This window comes from Brassica oleracea, chromosome C7 (genome assembly GCF_000695525.1).
Source record: "Brassica oleracea var. oleracea cultivar TO1000 chromosome C7, BOL, whole genome shotgun sequence".
NCBI classification, from domain to species: domain Eukaryota; kingdom Viridiplantae; phylum Streptophyta; class Magnoliopsida; order Brassicales; family Brassicaceae; genus Brassica; species Brassica oleracea.
In genome coordinates this window covers 19,039,568-19,048,746 of record NC_027754.1, presented here as the reverse complement: position 1 = coordinate 19,048,746, position 9,179 = coordinate 19,039,568, and the positions used below count along the sequence as shown (strand labels likewise).

Genomic DNA, 9,179 nt, shown 5'->3' with positions numbered 1-9,179 from the left:
TCAAAATCCAAAGTCCCCGAGACTCAGTCTTCTCAGAGAGTCTCTCGGTCGTCTTCTTCTAGTGCACCTCATGTGCCTCTTCCGATGACTCCTCCGACGATGTCTCCTCTTGTGCCTCCTCCGATGGCTCCTCTGATGCCCGCCGAGATTCACATTTTTCATATGATTCATAATCAAATGAGCTCAAAAGTCCATCACGTCTGCCAGGCAGAGAAGGTTTACCAGTCATCGACCCCGACCGACCGGACAGAACTTTGTGGTATGTTACATTATTATTTTTTTATTCATTTTAAATTCTTTTATAATATTAAAAAATAATTTATATTTTAAATTTGTATTTTCTAGGTTCGGGGTTGGCGGATGTCTTGCATCAGACGTAACCGACACGATCAAAGGTTACTTCTCCATGGCACATCCGAACTGGAGTAAGACGCCTCACTACGTCAGAAAGACGTGGTTCAAAATTTACGCTGTAAGTTACTTTTAATTAATTATATGTACATTTATTTTTTCATGATTTATATTTATTTTTTCAAACTAATTATTAATTTAATTTTTTTTTTGCAGCAAAAAATATCATTGGTCCATGGGGGTCACTGAGAGGGTGAGGAAAAAAATTTACGCGAAGGCGAAAGTTCGCTTGTTGGACACGGTCTCCAACTGGAAAGGTGACTGGATCGTGAAGGGATATGAGCGTGGCAAACCCGCTGAGCTCACCACGGATGTGTGGGATGGCCTCATCCGTTATTGGCGGGATCCTGAGTCCATCAGAATCGGTCAGTCTTGCTCTGCCTCCCGTAACACGGTAGATGAGCACGGCCACGGGCCGATGCTTCACTCTACGGGCCAAAAACCCCACGCCGGTGTCCGTTTGAAAATGATAATTAAATATTTTATTTATTAAATTTTTTAATATATATTATGTATATTCTAACTTTCTTAAATGTTTTTAGGCCAAAGAGACGGGACAACTCATGTCTCTTATGCAACTTTACGAGATGACCCACAAGAATAAGTCGGGCCAATTTCTAGATGGCAAGTCCGAGCAAATCTTCAACGACTTGGCTGCTCAGGTTGACGACCGCCAGACCCAGCTGACCCAGCAGTCCCCCGACGGATTACCCGTCACCTTATCCACACATAAAGTGGATAAGATTTACGAGGAGGTAAATTTTTCAAAATTTTAATTTTTTTTATTATTCATTTAATTTAACTTTATATTTTACTAACAATATTTATTTTTTTTGTTTTTAAGCTGGTCCCTAAGAAAAATGGACGTACATTGGGGATTGGTTCCGTCAACGATGTTCCGAGAGCGACATCGTCTTATGCTCAGACATGGGAAGATGAAGTCACTGCGCTGCGTAGAGAGTCTGAGCAGCTGCGTAGAGAGTCCGCTCGGATGCGTAATGTGATGGAATCGACGCGATATGCGTTCACAGCTCGTATGGGTGGACTCAAGGGCTTCTTGGACGTTGTAGCGGCCACAAATCCGGAATGGGAGTCCTTGTTGAGGAACTTGCGACGACAAAATCTCATTCCAGGCGAGTCATCATCCGACACATATCCCGAGGCGAATGTTGAGAGGAGGAGTGATGAATTCTACCGGGCGATGAACTACTCTTAGTTTTTTTTTTCGGCTGTTGAATTATAAATTCAAAACTTATTTATATATAAAATATTTTGGTATTGATTTTTTTTTAAAATTTTAATTTTATTAATAAATTCAATAATTTTAATTATTATTTTTAATTATATTTTTAAATTCTTTAAAATAAAATAACGAAGTAAATTCGTAGCTAATTTACGACCTATTTGCATGGAAACTTTACGATGAAATGACGAGAAAAAGTAAACGAGTATTTTACGAGGAAACATTTTCGAGGATATTACGAGGAAAGATAAACGAGTACTTTACGAGGAAATACTCTCGTGGTTGTTACGTGTACTTTACGAGGAATATCTTTTGAGATATTTACGTGTAGTCTACGAGGAAATCTAGCGATCTCCTTACGTGGAATATTTACGTGGTCTTTACGACGAAATAATTACTTCGTCTTTACGACGAAATATTTTCCTCGCTAATTTATGACGAATTGACGAGGAAATATGTGTTACGACGAACGAGTAACGACAAAACGTGTTTCTTCGCTAATTCCTCGTAAAGCCTCTTTTACGACGAATTCACGAGGAAAACTGTCTTCGTAAAATTTATGTTTTGTTGTAGTGAAACAAGAACCAAGTTATGAGTAAATGGGGGGGGAGCCAACTAAAGTAAAACAAAAAAATTTAGAAACACATAACAAAAGTGAATCGTTAGACATGCACGAATGGTGTGGCTGACGATGAAGAAATGTTTAAGAATCTTACTTAAGACACTGACACGATAATATCAAACTTCTAAAAACCATATACCTAACTATCTTTTCTTTTATAGTTATCTACTGCAAATACCCTAGTAACAAACTGGACAGAGAATTCTAGTGGGATGGACCAAATGGTGTGAGATGCTTATCCTATATGTAACCAGAACCAGAAGTGCATGGACGCGTCTAATTCAGATTATAAAATAAAAAGTTCTCAAAGGAGACATACACTGATACACGCACTTATATATACAGGTCTGCCCATAATTTTATGAAGTTAATTGTATAGTAATACTAGGATCGTTTAAACCCAGGTTTTTAATTTAAATTTTAGTTTTTAATATATATTTTGCATGTTTATTTTGATATATAAATATCATAATCTATTATAAAAATATAAGTAGCTAGAATATTATAAAACTATTTTCAGTTTTTTTTTTCTGTCTTATGAGTTTCAAAATTTTTAATATTTAAATTTTTGATATTTTTGTTATTGGAAATTAAATATAAGGTGATGAGAAAAATAAAAAACAAAATTGATTAAATTTTAGATGTGTGTTTGATTGGTTGGATTGTAGAAATGTTTCATTTCACTTATTTTTTATATTTTTAATTATTCTCTTGGTAATTTAATTGACCCTCCTCTTTAAAACTACAATCCTTTCAAAATATATATTTTTTCTTAAAACACCAGTTTAAAAAAGAGAAATTAGTTATGTCTATATAAATATAGTAGCCTTTTCTTGGTTAACGGTTCTTTTTCCAAAGTATATATGCATTTATCTAAAATAGAGAATAATTATGATCTAATCTTTTTTATCATGATTGTTTATTTTAATTTTTTTATCAAAATTATTTATTTTTGATGAAAAAAATTGTTAGATTAACAACTGACTAAAGCTTAATTGAATTATTCTATTTGTTCTTTTGTTCGTTTTTAAATAACTTAAGGTGGACAAAAAAATAATTTAAGGAAATGGTAGATGAGGAGTAACTCAAAACAGACGACATCTGCATGAATTTTGAATATCATGTCGTTACTTTAGACTATCTCTACAACTTTGTGCGCCTGATTCAACCAGTGAGCGGTTGTTAGAAGTAGTCACATAGGTGTCCCTTGAGCAATTGTCTCCACTCTCTACTCGAACGACCTGTTTCTAGCTCCGCCTAAGACTTGCTGGTCTCCTTGTTGTGATCCACGCTTGAACTCTCGTAATATCACCTTCTTTAATCAAAACAGAGAAGCATAGCAGGATCCAATCATTCAAACGGAGCTTTACAGCCAAAGCTACCAGCTTTAAAAATAAAAATAAAAACGTTACCAGCTTTTCTCAGACTTCAACCGCAAACGGACACCTAAACCCTAGTAATGTATCTGATCATAGACTTCTAATATTTTTAACCCTTCTAATAAAAATGATATTGTTATGTACAAACAAACTCTTGCTAGTGTTTATTTTTGGGTTGTGATTGTGTTACTGTGATTATATGTAATTGGCTATTGTGAGGTAAAACTGGGTGTTTGGAGATTTGTATTAATTTGAAAAAAAACAATATTTGACAGGTTGTTTGATGTGCTTTCACTTGGTGTGTGATTTATAATTTTATATTGTGAATGTGTTTTTACCCTGGATCTATCCAAAAGAAACCATTTCATTGCTCTTTACTTCATCTCCATATTATGATTCTCAACGACTTGTCCATCGTCTTTTCCGTGCTTGGTCACTCTGCTTTCACCTCTGAATCCGCATGCATGGCCTTCAATTCTTGCAGAAGACAGTGTCTCATGCACCATTTTCCTTGCTCATGTTGTGTTTTACTCGGTGAGCATTAGAAGTTTGAATCGTTTAATGCATTTCTTAACATGGCCTCCCCCACATTTCTATTATTATTAGAAAAGTTTGTCGCTTGTTAATAATATCTAGCAATGTAATTGTTGGATGAATAAAACAAACGTTTGTCCTTCTCTATTTATTATCCCAAGAAATTCAAATATAGAAAACTCTTGTCTCATCATGTTCGACCTCCACATGTGTGTTTTGATTTGTTGCTGTCTCTTGCGTGCATGATTAAACCATAGGAGAAGTAATCTCAAAGTCAATTTTTTTGGAAAAGTATCATAAAATTGATAATCTAGAAAAGAAAAAGCTTAATATGCATCACCCACAACATCAGATTCTTAGATATAAATAAGTTAATACCATACCTTACCTTCCTCATCATAAGGAAGATAGAAGGATATGAATACTCAGCATAAACACCAACCATGGTTTTATAGAAACCTGCGTATACTACCGAACAAACAGTTATATTGCCAGACACAAATTCTAATTATTAGACCAGTCCTAAAAGAAAAATATTGTCTTCTTCAGTCTCTTTAATGCTAGTTTTTACTTCTTAATCCCAAATATGAATTAACTCAAGTTTACTGCTCGGTTGAAAAACGAAGCACAATGGGTCATAGAACATATTCTTCATCTCGGCTGATCTTCTGAGATTTGGTTCCTCAATCGCTCTCTCTGTCAGCATACAGAACTCTTCACCTATTATGAGAGATTCAACCAACTTAGGATTCACCAGTTATAATCCCATATCTCCCATGGTAATAAAGTACAGAGGATATATGCTTTTGTTAGGTCTCCAGAAATACAAAAGCATTTTCTTTAAGAAAAAAAATTATTTTTCTTAAAAACATTCATCCATTTTCAACAACTTAATTAGAAGCAAGCGCTCGGGCCATGTTTGTATGTTACCTTTCAAATGCGTTCAGGGTTTGGAAACATCAGTTCGGCTGAAGCATATTTCCCTTAGTCATCACCAGGTTTTTCAATTTGAGAACAACATACCACAGCTTCCAAGGTTCATCCCATGACTTGAGGCGCAATTCTGAAGCTTTCCAACCTGGAACTAACACAACAAAAACAGAATAAACAATCAATAGATTATTCAGTTATAAAACACCTCACCACCCTATTTGATGATGTGAGCATCCTAGAAATGGAGCATTCGACGACATCTATCTATATATATTATTATAAAATAATGTTTACTCTCTCCTGCTGATGCCAACTATGATTCCAGGTCAGAAAGTCAAGTGTTCTCAGCGTGACACCTATCCAGTTTTCAAAAACTCACCGTTTCATTAATATGTATACATATGGGCTAAGTTTTGTCTTCGATTAAATGGGCTACATAGTTGATCGTAGACACAAATATTTGGGCCAAAGAATACATCTGATAAAAAATCAAGTAGTATTTTGGAAAAGTCGAATCCTTTCCATCTTCATCTCTCTCGGGGACCTCGCCACTGTGATGTCGATCGATGATCCATGAAATTGCTATGAAGACGAGGCGGCGTAACCGTAGGCTGCATTCAATTAATGTTATTTAGGTTATTTTTAACACCACCTACCCACTTTATCTCATTCAATACACATGCCTAAGAAAACTAAACCTATAAATAAGAGAATTCGATTCTCACAAATTTATCAGTTTTTCCTTCTTAATTATTATAATCCGTAGAAAAACATACCTATCAATTCTGCTCGCCGAATTGAAAGCAGGTTATTTTTCCATGGCTCCTACCGCTATTGAGACAGTTTCCTCAGACGCGGGTGAAGAAAAGCTATAAATAATTAGGTTTTTAGGCATGCGTACACACATGACACACGGTTAAAGAGAACACTTTGGTTCACAAGTTAATTACAAATTACTGTACGAATTATATTAAATAAATTAGTTAGTAACATTTATTTCAAAAATTCTAATCAATTATTTTAATACTGTGGTTAACTTCATTTTGACAAGCACCACTGAAGTCAATCCACCATAGTATTTTAAAAGTTTTTAAAAGTATTTTTATTAAATTAAAATAAATATTAAGAGAAACTAAATAATTATAATTTAAAATATTATAATAACTCTACATTATATAATTTCCAAAAGAATAATAAAATAATTAGTTAGAATAATTCTGAAAATTTTATGAAAATAAATACTACTTTTAGTTAAAATAAATTAAACATTTAAAAGAATAGTTATTATTATAAGTTTATTATTCATAAAATCATGTGTTCTTTCTCATTTTATCATAAAAATGACATACCAAACCGTAATGCAATTCCAAACTACGATACTTCAAATAAGTTTATATGTGTTTAGTCTGCATGTAATAATTTTCACATGTTAATGGGTGTTGATCCGAGTGCTGAATATACATGTCCACACACTTAAGATCTCAAATTAGAGCAACCCATTAACCAACAAATTATGGATTACTAACTATAAAGAATATACAATAAGAAAACTCACATACACTTCAAACATAATTCCAACAAACTCTAAAATTATTTGAGACCATAAACGTCAAAATACACCGCTCTTTCAAAAACGAACATAAACTACACACAATGGAAAGATACAGTTATATAATTATATAGATCACATGTAAACCAAATTCCGCGCGTAGCACGGACCGACCCTCAGTCATCATAATATAATATGAAATGATTTCTTGGATAAGTCATTGTAACTTAATTACATCATTAATCATAATAAAATAAGTACAAAATGATTTCTTGGATAAGTCATCGTAACGTAATTACATCATTAATCATAATAAAATAAATACTATTATAAGTTCAGACATTTTTTTTGCTGCCATCTCAACAAACAAGAAAAGAAAACATGATACATCATTGTAAATTTTTAAAATTTATAATAAAATTCACATTTTTAACATTTGAATTTTGAACCATATATAGTAACAATACATCAAATGCTCAATAAATAATCTTTATAGCTAACAATACATCATATAGTTATGGTTGTTTGTTATCTTTTTGGTTTAGCCTAAACTTTGGTAATAAAAAAATAAACAAATTGCAGAATTCATTATTTTAAATTTTTTGTTAATGTGAGTTTGAAGAAACACAAAAAAGACAACATGAATATATTTCTCAAATATAATAATACATAAATATATTTTTCAAATATAATAATACATAAATATATAACCTAACATATATTTGTAAATATTAAACAATAACAACTAATATCAAATTTTTATGCTACTTGACTATTTTTCTTAACAAAAGATAAAAACTGGCTTTTTGTTTTCGATTTTTTAAATTATATAATTTCAGAAGAAATGTATTTAAAATCCATTAAATTCAAGAAAAGCAAATATTGTTAACAAAGTAGAATATTTATATTTTAGTGAATTGTTTAAATATAGTAACAAATGCATAATTACAAAAACAAAAGAAATAGTAAAATTTGTAGTAAAAAATATTGAAAATTATAATAAAATAAACTAAAATTTTCATTAAAATTTAAAATATGTTTGTATTGTTTTGCTCATTTGCTTACCCGTGCGTCCGGTCCTAGTTCTGAGATAAACATCTGAGGGGGAGGTCATCAGAGGTGGCCTAGTTACCGAGCAAATCAATACTTGTCCTCCAATAATTTAAAAAAAAAACAAAAGCGCCTGGGAAGAAAATTTAGTAATGAAAAACGAATAAATGGATCTCCAGTAAACGAAACATAAGGTGTATAATCAACACATGAAGAACGCAAGACAGAAAAAACAAACAAAAGAATAATCATCTACCCAATATTTTAAGATTCTGGCAGCGGAGTTACCTGAGAGTCGAGGAAGAACATGTCAACCAACCCCAGTAACTCGCCGCGCTTCACATCTCTGGCTTCTCAGAACCTAAGGAGGCGGACCTCGACGGTGGAAGTACAATGGTCGATCTTCAAATCGGAAAAGAGGACAGAAGAATTAGCCATTTTGGAAGATAGATCTCTTAGAAAGCTAATGAATGAGAGAAAGGAAATGATGATTTTAGCGGTGCAGAACAGACCTTTTTATAGCTTAAGATTGTGATGAAGGCAGTAAATGGGAAATCATTGAAGATTATATCGACAATAGTTGATGCCTGCGTTGAAGATGACTCTTCGTTTGAGCTAACCACAAAACGTCTCCAGTTTCGCTCGTTGGGGAAGACGCACAGAATCATAGCCTAGGGTTTCGTTGTGATGTTACATTGCGACGGCGGAGACTCGTATAACCTGGACCGAGATACATAAACAAACCATTAGAGTGAAATCACTTTTCCAAGCTCATATCGTAAGCCCACTTAAAAACGTTTAACTCAAAAATATAAGCCACGTGTCACGTCCTCATAGACCTATTTATCTGGGTGGCGAGTTAATGTGTTCTTTATAATAATAAGATCAGTCAATGTTTTTTTTTTTTTTTTTTTTTTTTTATTACTCAAGCTTGAGGTGGTCTGGGTAATCAGACCGGAATAGAACAACCAATGAAAAGTAACTCTCTCTACGAAAGGTCCTAGCAGTCTTAGCTAAAAAGTCCGAAAACTGATTGCGCACTCGCGGAACATGGGTGATTTTGAAATCTGGAAAGCAAATCTGCAGCGTCTCTATCTTCTCCAATTCTGTCACAAATCTTGGCCACTTCTGGGGTTCCTTTACCATTGCAATCAGCTCCTTACAGTCTGTTCCAAAGCTCTGACATGGCGAATGTTGAAGCATATTCTCCATCGCCCAGCGCAGTGCTTCTACCTCAGAATGTAATGCTGATTCACATCGAGTGATGTTCCGTGTACCCATAAGTTGTATGTTCCCCCCACTATCCATCCAAGCCCATCCACATCCACTAAAGCGATCAGAAGCTGTCCACGATCCATCCAGGAGGCAAATATTATCCAAGCTTAAGACTTGGTTTTTCTCACCATTGTTGACTTGCACTACCGATGGTATCATCTCGTTTGCACTGAACCAGGCTTG

General features: G+C 33.8%; 1 long non-coding RNA gene across 3 annotated transcripts in view; it reads right to left on the bottom strand.

Moving 5' to 3' along the window:
* Positions 1 to 4,622: 4,622 nt before the first annotated feature.
* Positions 4,623 to 9,179, bottom strand: part of LOC106305822 — a 9,107-nt gene continuing 4,550 nt past the window's right edge. Inside the window, exons 7-13 of one of the 3 annotated variants that reach the window (XR_001263062.1) lie at positions 8,234 to 8,441; positions 8,010 to 8,123; positions 7,737 to 7,854; positions 5,899 to 5,991; positions 5,417 to 5,733; positions 5,120 to 5,273; positions 4,623 to 4,909 (exon numbers count right to left, since the gene is read on the bottom strand). This is a non-coding gene — a long non-coding RNA (uncharacterized LOC106305822). Of the gene's footprint in view, positions 4,910 to 5,119; positions 5,274 to 5,416; positions 5,734 to 5,898; positions 5,992 to 7,736; positions 8,124 to 8,233; positions 8,442 to 9,179 lie in introns of all 3 variants that reach the window. The other 2 variants (XR_001263060.1, XR_001263061.1) reach the window with 2 other exon arrangements.